Here is a 17,411-nt window from a genome sequence, read left to right on the forward strand (position 1 = left end):
GCGTTCCTGGGGCGCAGTGCCCTATGCGCTCTTTCAAAGAGGATCTGTGGTGGTGGTGTAACCTGCATAATGGAATGGAAGAGCTCCCTGAGAGTGTCCGCAGCCTCCTCTGTCCCATCGGCTTCTGGTACACCGCGCACGCGGATGTTACATCGCCTACCTCGGTTATCCACGTCTTCGAGGTGGCGGCGCATAGATAGGATCATCTCGCCTTGCCTAGCGACCGCGGTGTCCGTGGATGTTATGCGGGTCGTCATAGTCACATCCGCCTCCTCCAGCGCGGTAATGCGGCCTGCATGCGTCGTGAGTTCGGCACGGAGCCCAGCCACCTCCGTCCGCAAGGCGTCCTGCAGGTTTGTGGCCACTGCTTGGAGGTCAGTTTTAGTGACCATAACAGCTGTTAGATCCCGGAGGGAATTTTCAATCCTCTCCAGGGCTGCATGTGTCGGGCCTTGTGCTGGGGCCGACGCCATCTTGGCTGTTGTGGGGTCGCCGCTCGCCCCGGGCTGCGGCTGCAAGAAACTGTCCAGGGGGCCTTGCTGGGGATTCCCTGGGGTCTGGGGATGCTCAGGGCGTTTAGTGCGCCCCATGAAAGCTGAGTTGCCGCTAAGAAACGCTATATCGGGGGTTTAGGTGAGCGGAGCACTTCTCTCACGCGGCCATTTCAGACGGAGCCGAAACCACGCCCCCCCTTGGATGGTTTGTTGTGCTCCAAGAATAGTCAAAATACTTGCCAAGGTCAGGGACTGAGAATCAGACACAAAGATGAGGGAAAGCCAAAAGTCGAGGACACCAGATATCAAGGAAGTCAAAACAAAGGCAAATACCAGATAATCAAGATCAGGAACACATTCTTGGATAACCATAGGCATGAAACCACGACAGGGCACTGAGCAAGAGGAGAACTGGGCATAAATACCCCGAAGGCAATTATCAGGTTTCCATTTGCATGATTGTTGTTCTAAACAAACCCTCCTGTGGATTTGATTGCTGCTCGGCACTTTTCCTGTGAGGACAGTAATGTTGCTTGGCAAAACCCTTCCTGTCAGGACCGTAAATACCATTAACAACATTTTTATGTGTGGATGAATACGTGACTGTATATGTGTGTGTGTGTGTATATATGTGTGTGTGTGTGTGTATGTGTGTGTATGTATATATATATATATATATATATATATATATATATATATATATATATATATATATATATATATATATATATATATATATATATATATATATACATACACACACACAAAATCATGTCTCAACAAGTAGACAGGCCAGATAATTTGACACGCACCGAAAGAACTGCCCTAAAGGATCTGAGTGAAGATGACACACTAGTGATCCGATCCGCAGATAAAGGGGGAGCCATCGTCTTACAAGATTACATCGACTACAGAACAGAAATCCTGACACAGCTGTCTGATATTAAGACATATAAAAAAACTAACTTTTGATCCTACAGATAAGATCAGCACCAAAATACACAATTGGATTCAGCTGGACGCTACAGCAAATTGGATTGACCACCACACGGCAGAATTTTTATTAAACAAACATCCGAAAATTCCGATATTGTAAACCCTACCGAAGATACACAAACATCCACAAAAGCCACCGGGCAGACCTATAGTATCTGCTCAGGGAGGAGTATTGGAGCCAGTAGCCAAGTTTGTAGATTTCTTTTGTAAACCCACAGTGGCACAATTACAAACATGCTTACGACGGATGAGGTCCGTCACTCAGGGGAATGCGTTAATGACGAGTGACGGACCTCGTCCGTCACGCGGGGTAAAATTAACCCGCGATCGCGGGGTTAATGGTGCTCCGGTCTGCCTCTGTATTAGAGGCAGACCGGGAGCACCGGATCGGGCTGTCCCAGCACATGTGCCCGCTCTGACAGCATGTCAGAGCGGGCACATGTGCTCTGTATACTCACCTCCGCCTCCCTGCACTTTCGGGTTCACTGTGAAGTGCAGGGAGACGGATCAGTGCTGATCCTGCCCCCTGGTGGGAAAAAAATAAAGTTTAATTAAAATCCTACCCCCCCCCTTTACCCATTTTAATAAAAAATTAACCCCTTCCCTGCCAATTGATCACGGACTACAGTGATCAATTGGCAGGGATTACATTTTACTATGATCTGATTTTTTTATTTTTTATTTAAATTAATTAATAAAATAAATGTAACCCCTGAGGGTTAAAAAAAAAAGCATTAACCCTCAGGGGTTAAATTTATTTTATTAATTAATTTAAATATTTTAAAATGATAAATTTAGCTAGCTGGGGAGGGTGGAAGTTAGTGGGGAATTGGGGGATTTAGTGTTAGGCTAACTAGGGGTTAACGTTATAGGACCACTCTAGGCACCCAGACCACTTCAGCTTAATGAAGTGGTCTGGGTGCCAGGTCCTTCTAGGGTTAACCCATTTTTTCATAAACATAGCAGTTTTTAGAGAAACTGCTATGTTTGTGAATGGGTTAAGCCTTCCCCTATTTCCTCTAGTGGCTGTCTCATTGACAGCCGCTAGAGGCGCTTGCGTGATTCTCACTGTGAAAATCACAGTGAGAGCACGCAAGCGTCCATAGGAAAGCATTATGCGCATTCAGCCGACGGGGAGGAGAAGAGGAGGATCGGAGGAGAAGAGGTCTCCGCCCACCGCTGGAAAAAGGTACGTTTTTACCCCTTTCCAGAGCCGGGCGGGAGGGGGTCCCTGAGGGTGGGGGCACCCTCAGGGCACTCTAGTGCCAGGAAAACGAGAATGCTTTCCTGGCACTAGAGTGGTCCTTTAAAAAAAGTTTTAAAATAAGCTTTAAAAAGTTAAAAAATTAAGTTAAAAAAAAGTTTTAATAACGTTTAAGTAAAAAAATAAAAAAAAATAAACCCTTTACCCAGTCCAAATAAAAAATAACCCCTTCCCTGCCAGTCGATCACTGCCTACAGTGATCAAAACACAGATCACAGTATTATACTGTGATCTAATTTTTTTTAACCCCTGATGATTAACTTTTATTTATTTTTTTAACCCTCAGGGGTTAAATTTATTTAACTAATTTAAATATTGTATAATTAAATATTTTGCTAGCTGGGGTGGGTGGGAGTTATGGGAAAATGGGGAATTTACTGTTAGTGCTGCTTACTGCTAGTTAGGGGTTGACGGGAAAAAAAAAAGCTTAGAAAAATGTTAAATCTGTAAAAAAAAAAAAAAAAAAAAGCTTTAAGAAAGTTTAGGAAACTTTAAAAAAATTAATAAGCAAAACAAAAGTTGAAAAAAGGTTTTAAAAAGTAAAAAAATGCATTTAATAACGCTCATTACCACTGCACCTGGTACAAGCTAGCGGAAAAATGATCCCACGCTAAGGTTCAAAATATGCCTTTTGAAATACCCTGGGATGTCTTCTTTAAGAAATGGTATGGCTTTATGGGGTATTTGGATTATATAGCCTGGTAAAATACTCTAAAATGGGACATGGGCACAGCGTAAAAAATGTAAAGTTTGAAAAAAAAATGGAATGGCTGTGTCCCAAATGTGCCCCTCCGATGTCCACATATACATGGCAAAGGTACATACAGGGGTATTTTTGTACTCAGCAGACATGGCTGAGCAACATATGAAGTATTATACAGTGTAGTACACATATGGTTTGCAAAAAATACTGTGCAAACTCACTTTGTGTGTCAAAAAGGCAGAAAAAAACGCTTATTACCACTACACTTGGTACACGCTAGTGGAAAAATGATCCCACGCTAAGGTTCAAAATATGCCTTTTGAAATACCCTGGGGTGTCTACTTTAAGAAATGGTAGGCCTTTGTTGGGTAGTTTGAATTTAAAACCTGCGAAGATGCTTGGAAATTGCACAGAGGCCCAGCGTCAAAATTCTAAGTTCGGTAAAAACTGATATGGCTTGGTCTCCTATATGGCACTGTAGCTTCACGAAATAGTGCCTAAGACCTTCATTGGGGGTGTCTTTTTACTCTGAAGACTTAGCTGAGCATAATTTGGGGGGTTTGAACTTAGTGGCACATATGAAATATACAAAATGCCCAGTAAAAATGCAATCCGTATGAAAAAAAAAATGCCCCAAATTATTTTTTACCACATACTTTGGCATATATTGGTGAAAAAATGGGGGCATGCTAAGGCACAATATGCACATTTATGATATACCCTGGAGTGTCTACTTTTACAAATGGTAGGCCTTTGTGGGGTTTTTTTGAACAGTCAAACTGTTATAATACCCCAAATGGAAGCATAGGCTCATTAAATCCGCCTCTCAAAATTCTACTGTAAATGTTGAAACGGACAGGTCTCCTATATAGCACTGTAGCTTCACGAAATAGTGCCAAAGACATACAATGGGGGTACCGATGTACTCAGCAGAAGTAACTGAAAACATAATAAAACTTTGTACAGGAATAGCACACACCAACTTTACAAAATACACATGAGAAGTTCTTTGTTATAAGTTTGTGTGCGAAAACCCCCAAAAACCACAATTTTACTCCAATATTTAGCAGAGGTTGGCGGTAAAATGGCTACGTAGAAAGTGTCAAAACAACCTTAGGTAAATAGCCTGTGGTGTCTACTATATATAAATATATACTTTTATGTGGCAATTTTGTTTTCTTTTATGGCTATTAAGCTTACAAGACAAACATACCAAATTCTAAAATCGCTCCACATTAAAAGTGTATTTTACTCCTTGTGCTTTGTGACCTGTAACTACCAAAAAGAACTTAAAATCCCAGACACATTGTATATTCTGTAAATCAGAACAACTAAATGAATTTATTTTTAATTACTTTCCTTAACCTGCACTAATTGTGCACACATTATTATTACAAAAACTGTAAAAAAACACACAAAAATTCATTTGTGCATATTTCTGTATTTTTTTTATAATAAATAAGCATTTATTATATATATATATATATATACATCAAATTAAAGCCCTTTCTGTCCTTTAACAAACGGTATATAATATGCGTCGGTGCAATAAATTAGTCAAATGCAAATTGCAGTTGAACGCAAACAGCAAAAAATGCCGTTGTCATAAAGTGAAAGACAAGCTTCCGAAGTTCTGTCCTTAAGGGGTTATAGGACACTCTAGATTTTCTCAACAAAATCAAAAATTGTAAGCTCTTAGATTCTCAGTACATTTTTGCTACGGCAGATGTCAAGAATCTTTACACTGTGATTCCACACACAATGGGCATAGAAGCAATGCGAGCTCTCCTGACAAAATCAGAAGTTTATGAAGGACCTCCGATTGAATTTCTACTTGAAGGATTATCTCTAACGCTGTCTAATAATTATTTTCGCTTTGAAAATTTTTTTTATATCCAGGAAACTGGCACAGCAATGGGATCAGCAATAGCACCAACATATGCCAACAGTTTCATGTTCGCATATGAAAATACGCATATACTTTCTAAGTATCAGGAGAAATTGATACAATACCACAGATTTGTGGACAATATTTTCATATTGTGGAAAGGCATGGCAGATGAGCTGGAAATTATGGTGGAGGAACTTAACAATCTTGATTCGCCAATCAAACTAAGTCTCACATGTGATACTGAAAAGATTCAATTTTTGGATGTTGAAGTGTATCGGAACGATCAAGGTATATCATATCGGTTATACAGAAAACCATCGGATCGCAATACTTTATTGCATGCAAACAGTTCTCATCCAAACGCTTTGAAAAACTCCTTGCCTATCTCACAATTTGTAAGAGTGCTAAGAAACAATTCAGAAGAAACCACTTGTAGCATTCAACTTCAGGACATGACAAGTTCCTTTTTGGAACGTGGATTTAAAAGAAAAGTCCTACAGAATTGCCTTGAAAAGGCAAAAAAATCTTCAAAGGAATAGAAACTAAACAACATAATATCCCTTCGAGGATCACGATTCCGCTACTGTTCCACTCTGAAAGTCAAAGGTTTTCACAAAGAATCAAAAAAAATGGGACATTTTGTCCTCTGACAGAACATTGAATCCCATCTTTACACAACAACCACGCATTGCATTTGCACGTAATAAGAACCTAAAGGACATCTTGGTGAGAACTGACTGTCAGGGTACCTGTGGTCTCTACCTCCAAAAGAGGTAGAGACTTAGCTGTTCCACCATCCAGACGGTCTGATGACTCCCTTCCCCGCGGTCTATCCGGTCATGCAAGGCCGGCCGCGAGGGAGTGACTGCCTTTTACACCATCTAGGCAGGAAGTCATCATCAGGACACTCCCCCGGATCGACCTGTCAGTCAATTGCTGCAGGACCAATCAGGACGTCTCGGAGGTGTGGTTACTGCTCTGAACAGGGTATTTAACAGAGCTTCTTTCATTAGCTCATTGCCCTGTCGTGGTTCTAGCTTGTTCTAGTCACTCAGTGCTTGTGTATTCTATTATCCCTTTTGGTTTTGACCCGGCTTGTTTACCTTACTCTGCTTATCTCTGTTACCCTTGATTCGGCTTGTCTCTCGCTTACCTGTCTTCTGTTACGCTCGACCTCGGCTTGTCTTTGACCATTCTATACTGTACTACTTACGTTAGTCCGGCCATTCTAAGGTCCGGTATACGTATCTGGCTACTGTTTGTACTCTGCGTGTTGGATCCCTGTCCCGATCCTGACACTGACATACCGAGTTGCTACATCCCTCAAAAGGAGAACATAAAGAAAGGTTGCTTCAAATGTTCAGGTTGTGTTACCTGTGGTCACATGTTGACAGGATCTTCGTTTGCACATCCACATACAGGTAAACGGATTCAGATCAAACACCGTTTGACCTGTTAAAGCGACCATGTGGTATATCTGATCTGCCCTTGTGGCAAATATTACGTAGGCAAGACAGATATGACAGTACGAGATCGTATTAGAGGCCATAGATCGGGGATCATGACGGCATTTCGAGACGGCAAAACAGACAAGCCGGTGGCGAAACACTTCCTTGAACTTCAACATCGTTTACCAACTCTCAAGTTTATTGTGATTGATCACATTCCTCCTTTGGCTAGAGGTGGTGACAGATCAAAGACTCTTTTGCAAAGAGAGACGTTCTGGATTCATTATCTTGACACGGTTCAACCCAAGGGACTGAATGAAAACAATTGCTTTAGTTGTTTTTTAAACACTCGTTCGTATATTTCTGTACTTTGTCGGGGTTTCAAGCAGTTTTCAGCCCTATTCTCTTAAGGAATGTTTATGTTCATTTTTATTATGATTTTGGAATTTTTGGATATTAATAGAGAAAAAATGGTTCGCATTGCAAGTAGTATCTTGCCCGATTCCCATATTTATATAATATATCTCTTGTTAGTTAAGTTCTGTATGGGATAACTTGAAATTCATTGTCACTACACACAAGTTTTAACATTAGTGTGGTGATGGCCAGCAATAGCCTTCTTAGACTACTTTGGAAGTGTTGCTTTCTTTTAGATCACTTTTTTCACTTTATTTTTACGTTTTCACAAGTTTTGGTTTTCTTTGTTCACTTACTTGGTCACTGCACTCCTCTGACAGGGTCTTATCTTGCATATGCATTCATACACTTGCAGTTTCACACATTTACATTATAGTTGCATTCTAGTCATCATCAGTATCACACAACTCAGATCACACCGTTTACATGTTCCTCACTTATTTTTTTCTACACTTACACACAGCCTATATATATATATATATATATATATATATATATATATATATATATATATATATTATAGTTTTATTTTTTTCTCATCATTACCTTGTTTCATTTTTATTTTATTTATTTTTTTCATTCATTTTTTCATTTTTTTTATATATTCTTTTTTTTCAAATTTCAAAATTTTTTTAGACATTTTTGCACATTCATGAGCCATCTCCTTTCTATTCTAACCTTGCTATTCATGTGCCTTCATCATATTTCTTAACATACATTATAGCATTTAATTCAGCAATTGAATAACACTTTTATCCTCCATGCATGTTTTTATCTTTCTCTTTTCTACATTTCACTATAGTTCACAGTATTTAGCCATTTCTAAGCAACTGACACCAGTTGCGATCACATGACCTCACGTCACACTGTGTTGCCGTAACTAGGCAACTGTTAGGGTTGCGATCACATGACATGACGTCATCACGCACGTTAGGACGTGATTTTTGGCGCGGGTCACAGGGGCATGTCGGAGTAATGGGGTTTTACACAGTGATAGGGTAAGTTTATCTTTAGACATGCTATATATATATATATTGTCTGTTTTTGCATTGATTTGGCATCTTGATAAAGACCGCTTGACGGTCGAAACGTTGATTTGTTTGCCTAGTATTTGAATATACAGTTTTCTAAATCTAGTGCGTGCTCTCATTTCTTTGGATTTTATATATATATATATATATATATATATATATATATATATATATATATATACACACACACACACACACAGAGCATCCAGCGCACTCGCTTATTCACTAAACACCTCACCTAGGTAATAGTTTTATATAAAAACACCTCACCTAGGAAAAAATAATGGGGGTTTAGTTACATTATATGATAATATATTGCATAAGCCTGCCACAACGCCAATGTACCCCATTCTTGGCAGGTACACGTCGCGGCAGGCATCTTAAACTATCGAACGCCCAGCAGTGTTTTGTCGCCGACCACATGGAACTGTTTTCGGTCACTGTTTCACACTAACCCCGCCGGGACTTCCAGACTTCCATTATTTTGTTTAGATTCATACGAACGCAGAGGCGTTCGGTACATTTAACCCCTTAAGGACCAAACTTCTGGAATAAAAGGGAATCATGACATGTCACACATGTCATGTGTCCATAAGGGGTTAAACTCATGAACCAGACCGACCCTGAGGACTAGCAGCCTAATGCTTGATCTTATGAGATTAATCCACTTATTTTGGAAATACTTCATTACTCTCTGCAAGTCAAGGCTAAATAGGGTCCTGGAATGAGGCACCTGTGACAGGGAGGGGTGCAAAACCAAGGAGTTGGCCTGGGACTCCCAAATATATAAAGGAAACCAAGAGGGCTGCACTCACCTGAACATGCTTACATTATAGGGTGCTGCTGGGGCCAAAATATACAAAATACAGAATCCAGCGCGCTCGCTTATTCACTAAACAATGATTTTAAATCTTATAGATTGTAATAGTTTTATATAAAGGCACTTCACCTAGGCAAAAAATAATGGGGGTTGAGTTACATAATATAATCATATATTGCATAAGCCTGCCTTATGCAATATATAAGAGCAAGACTTATGCAATATATAAGAGCAAGCATTAGGCTGCTAGTATAGGACCTGCCAAGAATGGGGTACATTGACGTTGTGAGATATAGATATAGATAGTGGTCTCCTGTGGTAATCCTCTGGGTCTTGCTGCTCTGTGCGCCCTGTCCAGTAATATCGGGGTATCTGGGGCACGTTGCAGTATATTATTAAATATGGTTTGGAGAATGTCCTTAATATTTTCTGAGTCCCCTTGTGCCTCCGGTACACCTCTGACACAGAGGTTATTTCTTCTGCCTCGATTGTCAAGGTCTTCTGTGTGGCACATGATCTGTACTAATTTGGACTCATGTGCATCTTGTCTCTGTTCTATATTATGCAGCCTGAGTTGCATGTTGTCCCTGTCCCCTTCTAGGTCTCCCACCCGGAGCCCTATCTGGCGTACCTCTATGGTGATGGAGGACTGTCTTTCCTGCATGGAGGTTTCCAGTTTTGATAACATGGAGGCCATATCCTCTTTTGAAGGTAGGTTTTGTAACCTCTCCTGGAGTGTTGTTTCCAGACGGGTAGAGAGAGTCAGAGCTTGCTGGGCTCGCCGGCGGGGAAACACGTGGCGAAGGTGGCGGCGCCTCTGTGTCAGCCTCCGCTAGCGCTCTCACCTTGTCTCTGAAATAACGGTCGAGATACCCGGCTTTTTTGCTGGAACTGGGACCTGGAATGTCTTGGGAGGTTGTGTGTTTCTTTTTGTTGCCCATCTTTCGATTTGTCTGTCGCTTGGCGGCTTTAATTGGCACGGATGAACGGGAGCTTTGCAGAGATGCGACTGTTCACATGAAGTCAGGCCACGCCCTGATACCTTTACAAATTGGTCCATTCAGGACCAGGGGCGGGCTATTTAAACCTGACACACTGGGGAGTCCGTTCCCCCTGATGCAGTCCGGCAAAACGCGTATCGGGGCTCCTATACTGACCACCGGTTCCTGTGATGCCTCTAAGCTTATTCTTTACTTTGATATTGACTGGAGACATTTATTTCAGATTAACCGCTCTCACAGCATGGACCGCAGTTTGCACAGAGTTAGCTAGCTAGAAATTCTCCCCAGCATCAGACAGGAGCCCTCCAAAGCACAGACTAGGGATTGACTAGCTAGTACCTTAGTAGATATCCTGCATGGTTAGTCACCGCATAACCACATATAGACTGTTTAGATTTATCTACTTTTTGAATAGATATTAGGCTTTGTTGATGTCCGTCTGACTTCCGTGTATTTTAATTCACTTTCCATTTATTTATTCTACATCTGCACTACTCTTACTCGTTCTCTGTTCTGTCTAGTCCTATACATACTGTGGTTTATCGATACTATATATCTCTGAAGGTATTCCTCTCCACAGTTAGACACTACCATTACGCTAGGACGTCCTACTCTTTATTTGACTAAACAGACGTTAAGTGAACCCCTACTGTATCATGTCTCGTGGAATCTTAGTAATAATGTCCTGTTGGGCTATCCACTTGTTCTTAGTTATCAGGGATTTGAGTATCTGTTTTATGCGCTTTGGGTGTTCAGCTGTTACAATATTTTTCCTTGCTCTTTTTGACGATAAGTATACACAGTTTTCTATTATCATATTTAACGATCGTTCAGGGAATAGCCATCAGGTATTCAAGGGGTTTAGCCGTTCTTACAGGCGTAACATTAATCTTACATTTATTTTGCATTATTCTGATATATATATTTTTTTTGCTCAGCCAGCGGCTATCTATATCTCGATACCCTAGACGGGTATCTTACTTCATATCTAATCGAAAGATATGGGATACCTTACATCTAGCAAACTTAGTGTGCTCTAATGGCTGCTTAGATCCATCTGAATTTTGAACTGTGATGACGTTACAGAGTAACGCCTACTGAGTAAATACTAGCTATTGTGATACTTCAGACGGACACAGTATTGCTGCATCCTACTGATGCCTATTAGGGTGCTAACCACTGTAACATTGTGGCATGGATTTTTGCCACCATTCACGTCTTCTCTTGTGTCAACATATCTAGTTCTTTTCTAGCTATTTACTGGGTTGTATTTTTACACCCCAGAGGTTTTTTCTTTTCACCCAGCATTTAACATTTCTGTTTTACTTTGTCTCTCTGCACGTTACCTTGACCCATGTTCATTCAGTAAATTAGAGCTTTTTGCCACATTATATTTCTTGAATGTGGTAAACTGAAGCATCTATATAGAGATATGTTTGTCTTGTGTAGTTTAGTATTTGTTAAAGTATTTTTTTTATTTTTTAACTTTTATCTATTATTGGGACAGATTTTCTCTCCTGTTTTTTTTATTATTCACCTTAGGGTTATCCCCTTATCTGATCCCATTCTTTTACAACTGCACAATTGTGGGACTACTCATTCTCAAACGTTCTGCACGCTGGATGCGAATTTAGCATCCAGCGTCGCAGAAGCGCCTCTAGCGGCCCTCCGATTTCTTCTGCCTCTACCTAGGTTGCTCGGTGGTTGTCCACTAATTTCTTCATCACAGGGTCCTTCACCCACACCATTGGGAAGAAATCTGGTATACAGAGGTCCAGATCCTCGCAGAGTTAGAGTCCATAACTAGTGAATGAGGGACAAAGCTTGGACTTTCACTATTCAATCCGGATGAGGAGGAAGAAGGAGCAGAGGTAAAAGGGACCAACTGTGTTTCTGGCGCTGTCCACCTATCTCTTTCAGGGCTGGAAGCTGTAGCTTATTTTTTATCATTAGTTGGTGATGTCCTGTTGGGACTTTTTTCCAAGGTTGTCTTCTGAGTCGGTTTCTAAGAGAGGCTGTATGCTGAAATTCTTATTGGCGTTGCCAGTGTTTTCCTCCAAATTAGAATCTTCACCAGAGAAGGTAATAGGTAATTTCTATGCCAAGCTTTGATCTTACCCTCAGGCCCTTTGATTCGATATACAGGAATCCAGGAACTTTAGAAATAACCTCAAAGAGAGTGTCTCTCCAGCGATCTGCTAATTTATGCTTCCCTGGAACTCCCAGGTTTCTCAAGAGTACTTTATCTCCAGGCTGAATGTCTTTGTAATGTACTTTGGAATCATATCTTCGCTTATTTTCATTAATCTTGTCAGTAGCTTGCTCAACCAATTCATAGGCCCTTTCTAAACTTTCTTTTAAATTCCTAACATATTGATTATGAGAAGTTACAAACTGCCTTTTGTAACTGTTATTTCATGTGACAAATTGCCCTGGCCCCCTGGCTTGTGCAGAAGCCTGATTGCCAGCCTTCTGCCTCATGACTATGGCCCTGGGGTGTATGGCCCTTTAAGAACAGTCTGTGGGCATGTTGTGACTTTTGTGAACAATGCCCCAGACCCTTAAAATACTTTTATTCATGGCTTCTTCCCACTTGGTTCGGTAAATGGGGCTTACTGAACCAAGTATTACATAGGCGGACCACACAGAAGTGGAAGTGTGCAGTCAATTTACCTTCCAGGCTGGGCGGTTACTGCAGGTTAATTGCCGACCGCTGGGTGGCCGTTGTTCGTACAGTCTAACACGTGACGGCGGCCATCTTTATTAGTCGAACGCGGTCAGCGGTGTGTGCAGCCAGATCCATGGAACTAAAATCGGCTACCCATTTTCCCGAACACAGCTGACCCTTACCTTCTCCTCCACTTCGACGCTTTGGCTAAAGTCGAAGTGCGTTCGACAGTTCGAACGCCATGGTATACTGTGCTATTTGCACAAACGGTGTCCGTTCGTGCATTCGAATGGGACTTTGTCAATTTTCTGTGTGAAATAGCCCAAATCTATGGAACTGTTTGGGGCAGGAAAGCATGCTTGCAGTCGGTCAAAAAGAACTTCCAGCTATTTTTTTTTAACCACTGGAAGGAATTGTCAGAATTTTGGGTATGTTTGTATTTTAAGTATGCTGATTAATAATATGTAACTTTTTATGGAGATTGGATGTATATTTTAGGAGTTATAAGAATTGTGTAAAAACTGTATTTTACTGCCTGTGATAATTACATTTACGCATTGTGTACAGTAATTATATCACAGGCAGAGGGGAGGATCTTGTGGGAATGAATGGGAGTGTTTAACTATATTGTATGTGTTTTTATTGATCTACAAAACCCTGTGGGTGGTACCTTATGTGTAAAACTGGCATAAAAGAAAGGCCTTTGGTGCTGATTAAACAGAACTACTTGACCATCTAACTCGCAGTCTCGACTCGTGTTTGTAGGAGACAGCTATAATCACTACAGGGATTGCTATGCTCTGCATACTCCCTTAGCTACTTAGTTCTTCTAAGAGCTCTTGTTCCTGATCCTGCTTCGCTCTACAGAAGGAAGAGGTTCACCTACTGGAGCCTGGTCATAGGTGGATCGCAGACTGCGAGATTCCAGCCCAGGAGCGGTGGTTCGTGGAGTCTGCAGTGTTTATGGTGTCTACGGTGCTGATGGTCTTTTGGTGAGTGCTAGGAGCATCCTTTCTACGGTCCAACTTTCAGCTAGCCTGGAGGCATGCGTAAAAAGAAGCATGGCTCATACCATCAGAAGACACTCCCAAACTGATATCAATGGGCAGTCTTGCCTCCCGGCCAAACATCAGAAAGTAAGGGAAAAAATCCAGTGGATTCATGTCTGGTACAATTGTAAGCGTGGACTAGAATTTCTACATGTTTACTGCAATTCCTCTTCTCTACACCTTTTAAGAGTGCCTAACATTACCAATAGAGTTTGATTGAATCTCTCCGGAAGATCATCTCCTTCAGGATGATATGGAGTCGTCCTAGTTTTCTCAATCTGTAACAGTCTCCGTATTTCTTTAATTAATCTGCTTTCAAAATCTCGACCTTGGTCAGAAGGTAATCATTTAGGAAACCCATAATGGGTAAATAATTTCTGCCATAACACTTTAGCGACTGTAACTACTTTCTGGTCCTTGGTAGTGTAGGCTTGAGCATATCGAGTAAAAAGATCTGTAATCACAAACACGTTGCTGTTACCAGTAGTCCGGTTCAATGCATAGGAAGTCCATACACACGAAGTCCATAGGGCCAGAACTTTTTAGGTGGCCATGGAAGTCATGTAGAGATCGAAGCATCATTCTGTGAAAATCAATGAGAAGTGCCTCTAGTGGCTGTCTGTAATTTTCCGCTCTTATTTACGGTTCCCATACAAAATTATATAATATCATTATTTGTATCATGTCATATATTTTACTTAAACATAAAAAATAAAATATGGTGAAAAATTAAAAAAAAACATGTTTTTTAGACTTTTACTTGAAAAATCTTTTATCTTCAAAAGCTAATGGAAAAAAAACACTAAATACCGGTAGATTAAAAATTTTATCCTGAGTTTAAAAACACCCAGTGTTTACATGCTTTTTTTTTTTGTGTGTGTGCAAGTTATAGGGCTATAAATACAAGTAGGAAATTGCTGTTTCAATATATATTTTTCAAATTTATCAATCGTGACATTGTAACACTGTTATCTGTTATAAATCTCTGAATCACACCTCACATCTACATTTTTTTTTAAAGTAGACAACCCAGGATATTCAATATGGGGTATGTCCAATCTTTTTTAGTAGCCACTTAGTCACAAACACTGGCCAAAGTTAGCATTGATGTTTGTTTGTGTGTTAAAAATGCAAAAAACGCTAACTTTGGCTACTTAAAAAAGGCTGAACATACCCCAGTTTCAATACCGGGTTGTCTTCTTTTGCAAATGGTATGCCATCATTGGGGTAATTCTCATTCCTGGTCTACCATAGGGTCTCAAAGGCAACATAACCAATCTTACAAATTTCAATGAAAATAAAAAAAGTAAAAACAAGCCTTATGTTTGCCCCTGTAACTTTCAAAAACACTATAAAACCTCTACATGTGGGGTACTGTCATACTCAGGAGACTTTGCTGAACACAAATATTAGTGTTTCAGAACAGTAAAACGTATTACAGCAATAATATCATCAGTGAAAGTGCTGTTTGTGTGTGAAAAATGCAAAACACTTAATTTTCACTGACAATATCATCGCTGTGATATGTTTTACTGTTTTGAAGCACTAATATTTTTGTTCAGCAAAGTCTCTAAGTAAAACAGTATCCCCCATGTACAGGTTTTAGGGTGTCATAGAAAATTACAGGGTTAAACACAGTGCTAGCAAATTAAAATCTCTGGACTTTCGGCCTGGGTTGTCAGGCATGTCCCTCAAATTGCAATCAATAAAATTACTTCCCGTATAAGCAGAGTTTTTCAGCACATTTTTTGTGCTGAAAAACCCCAACTCTGCTTATACTAGAGTCAATTTCCTCTCCTGCAGCTCCTGTCAGCTCCCTCCTCCGCGCCGGTCCGTTCAGCACCTCTGTCAGCTCCCAGTGTAAATCTCACGAGAGCCGCGGGGTCATAGTGCGGCTCTCGCGAGACTTACACTGTGAGCTGACAGAGGAGCTGACCGGACCGGCGCGGAGGAGGAGGGAGCTGCAGGAGAGGTAAGTAAACGCTCTCTGCCAGCCCCCCTCCACTGAACTGCCAATGCCACTGGACCACCAGGGAGTGAGAGCCCCCTTCCCTGCCATGTATCAAGCAGGGAGGGGGGGACGAAAAAAAAAAAAAATTTAAATAATTATTAAAAAAAATAATAATAAAATTGACCACCCCCATCAAGGCTCTGCAACACACACACGCTGCACTCATTTACACACACGCTGCACTCATTTACACTCACGCTGCACTCATTTACACTCACGCTGCACTCATTTACACTCACGCTGCACTCATTTACACTCACGCTGCACTCATTTACACTCACGCTGCACTCATTTACACTCACGCTGCACTCATTTACACTCACGCTGCACTCATTTACACTCACGCTGCACTCATTTACACTCACGCTGCACTCATTTACACTCACGCTGCACTCATTTACACTCACGCTGCACTCATTTACACTCACGCTGCACTCATTTACACTCACGCTGCACTCATTTACACTCACGCTGCACTCATTTACACTCACGCTGCACTCATTTACACACACGCTGCACTCATTTACACACACGCTGCACTCATTTCTACACACGCTGCACTCATTTCTACACACGCTGCACTCATTTCTACACACGCTGCACTCATTTACACACACGCTGCACTCATTTACACACACGCTGCACTCATTTACACACACGCTGCACTCATTTACACACACGCTGCACTCATACACACGCTGCATTCATTATATACACACACTGTAAATAAATATTCAATCAATATAATTTTTTTAGGATCTAATTTTATTTAGAAATTTACCAGTAGCTGCTGCATTTCCCACCCTAGTCTTATACTCGAGTCAATAAGTTTTCCCATTTTTTGGGGGTAAAATTAGGGGCCTCGCTTATATTCGGGTCGGCTTATACTCGAGTATATACGGTAATTATGTAAAAATATTACATAAATATGCATGTAGAATTTAAATATATGTAATTATATATATGGACATATGTATATTTCGTATTATTTTTATTTATTAATACATATATATCATTTCATTCTAAGTGTATTTTGAGATATATATATATATTTGTGTGTGTGTGTGTGTGTATATATATATATTTATAAAAATACCGTTAGAATAAAATTACATATATATTTAATTTAAAAAAAATTATTAAATGTTTTTCCATTTTTTATTTACTTATTTATATTTGTATTTTTTATATATATATATATATATGTGTGTGTAATTTAAATGTGTATTTTTATATCCACATATGTGTATATATTTAAAAATACACTTAGTTTGACATTATGTACATAATATAATATATATATATATATATATATATATATATTATTATTTTTGCTTTTTTTTTTTTTTTTTTTTTTTTACGGGGGAACGACTGCGATCGGGTAAGTACCCCAATACCATCATGACTGTTCAGGACGGTCACCGGTCCTCAAGGGGAAGTTTCTGATGACGGTCCTGAACCGCCATCGGTCCTGAAAGGGTTAAGGATAATGGGAGTTTGCAATGAGCTGAAGTGGTCTGGGTGCCCAGTGTCCCTTTAATAAAAGCTTTATGTGAGAGTTGGGTTTTTATTTGTGAAGAGCTTTCCTTTGTCATGTTGCTGCTATTTCAGTTTGTAT

The 17,411-nt window shown here is 40.3% G+C and overlaps 1 protein-coding gene across 5 annotated transcripts in view; it reads left to right on the forward strand.

The window, feature by feature from the left end:
* The window catches only part of HUS1 (HUS1 checkpoint clamp component), a 191,632-nt gene that overhangs the window by 19,841 nt on the left and 154,380 nt on the right, over window positions 1-17,411 (forward strand). The gene's annotated exons all lie outside the window — the stretch shown is intronic.

This window comes from Pelobates fuscus, chromosome 4, assembly GCF_036172605.1.
Source record: "Pelobates fuscus isolate aPelFus1 chromosome 4, aPelFus1.pri, whole genome shotgun sequence".
Classification (NCBI taxonomy): domain Eukaryota; kingdom Metazoa; phylum Chordata; class Amphibia; order Anura; family Pelobatidae; genus Pelobates; species Pelobates fuscus.